Source organism: Gossypium hirsutum, chromosome A11 (assembly GCF_007990345.1).
Source record: "Gossypium hirsutum isolate 1008001.06 chromosome A11, Gossypium_hirsutum_v2.1, whole genome shotgun sequence".
Lineage (NCBI taxonomy): Eukaryota > Viridiplantae > Streptophyta > Magnoliopsida > Malvales > Malvaceae > Gossypium > Gossypium hirsutum.
The window spans coordinates 53,709,557-53,711,248 of NC_053434.1; positions in this window are offsets into that span (position 1 = coordinate 53,709,557).

Here is a 1,692-nt window from a genome sequence, read left to right on the forward strand (position 1 = left end):
TCAAGCATATCCACACCAAATGATTATAACATTATACTCAAACACATATAAGCCATTTTCGCATGGCTATCCAAAATTTATACAAGTCCAAAGGGTCCACGACCCACAACAAACGGGTAGTCCTATACATGCCATTTCGAAGTTCAACCAAAATTGTACCAAAAGGGGGGCTTTGATAGTGTGGGCGACTTTGACTTCAAGATCCCGAGTCCGATAGCTGGAGAACCAAATCTATAAAACAGAGGAGCAATGAAACGGAGTAAGCATTTATGCTTAGTAAGTTTTGAGCAAGGAATTCCAGCACAACAAAAGTATAGCATTCATATAGCTAAACGGATAATTTCATATGCACAAATTTACGATATCGTACTTGCTTCACATTATCAACCCTTATGTACATACACAAAAGATCAACTCAGCCAAAGGCCGGTAGCTCGTTTATCAACTGAGCGAATACTTATTTGTAAGGGCTCAACTAAATTCAAGCACATACGAAACATACCTCAATGTTGGGATGTTTCGAGAGTATTAACTGGAATTTTACAGCAAGTTCATTCATTCCCAAATCACGTACCTTCGGAATTTAACCGGATATAGCTCCTCGTTCAAATGCCTTCGGGACATAGCCCGGTTATAGTAATTCGCACAAATGCCTTCGGGACTTAACCCGGATTTAGTAACTCGCACAAATGCCTTCGGGCTTAGCCCGGAATTAGTATCTCGCACAAATGCCTTCGGCTTAGCCCGGAATTAGTATCTCGCACAAATGCCTTCGGGCTTAGCCCGGAATTAGTATCTCGCACAAATGCCTTCGGATCTTAGTCCGGATATTGTCACTTAGCACAAGCCTTCGGGACTTAGCCCGGACATCATTCAAATAACCATGCACATTTAACAATAAATCATGGCCCATTCGTATTTCATTTTCGTTAGCAAAACTCAAACACAAGACATTTATCATTCTTGCAAATTCGGCTCAATAGCCACACAAAGAGCATGATTTTAATTTGCTTAAAACATGATCTAATCACATCATAATTTAAGCTCTCTTACTCAAGAACTTACCTCGGGTGTTGTCGAACGATTCCGATAGCTATTCGACCACTTTTTCCTTCCCTTTATCGGATTTAGTTCCCCTTTGCTCTTGAGCTTAATTAAACAAATAAATTGATTTAATCATTTGAGCATCGAAAAGAGGAACACAAGGCACTTAGCCCATATTTATACATTAGACATTAAAGTCACATATGTACGGAATCATGAATCAAACTCAACATTTTAGCTAATTTTTCCCCCTTGGCCGAATATGCATGTCTATTTTGGGGCCGATTTCAACACTTAATACATTCTACAAGTATGGTCACTTGTATTGACTAAACACCCTTTTGTTTCAAGTTCAAAACTTGGCTAATACACACATATACACACTAGTAAAGCATCCTCTCCCTTTCCATCAATTTAACACATGCATTGCTCATTAACATGCAAAAGTTATATTCGGCCTTAGCACACAACTTGCTAGCCGATTCTTCTCCATTTAGCAACCAATGCACATATGTGCTCACTCAAAAATGCTAAAAAGGAGGTTCAAGAATCATCAAGCCACCATCACATGCATCATTAACAAGCTTCATATTTAGCATGAATGGCATTAACACAAACTCCACCTAGGCCGAATCTTAACTCATCCTC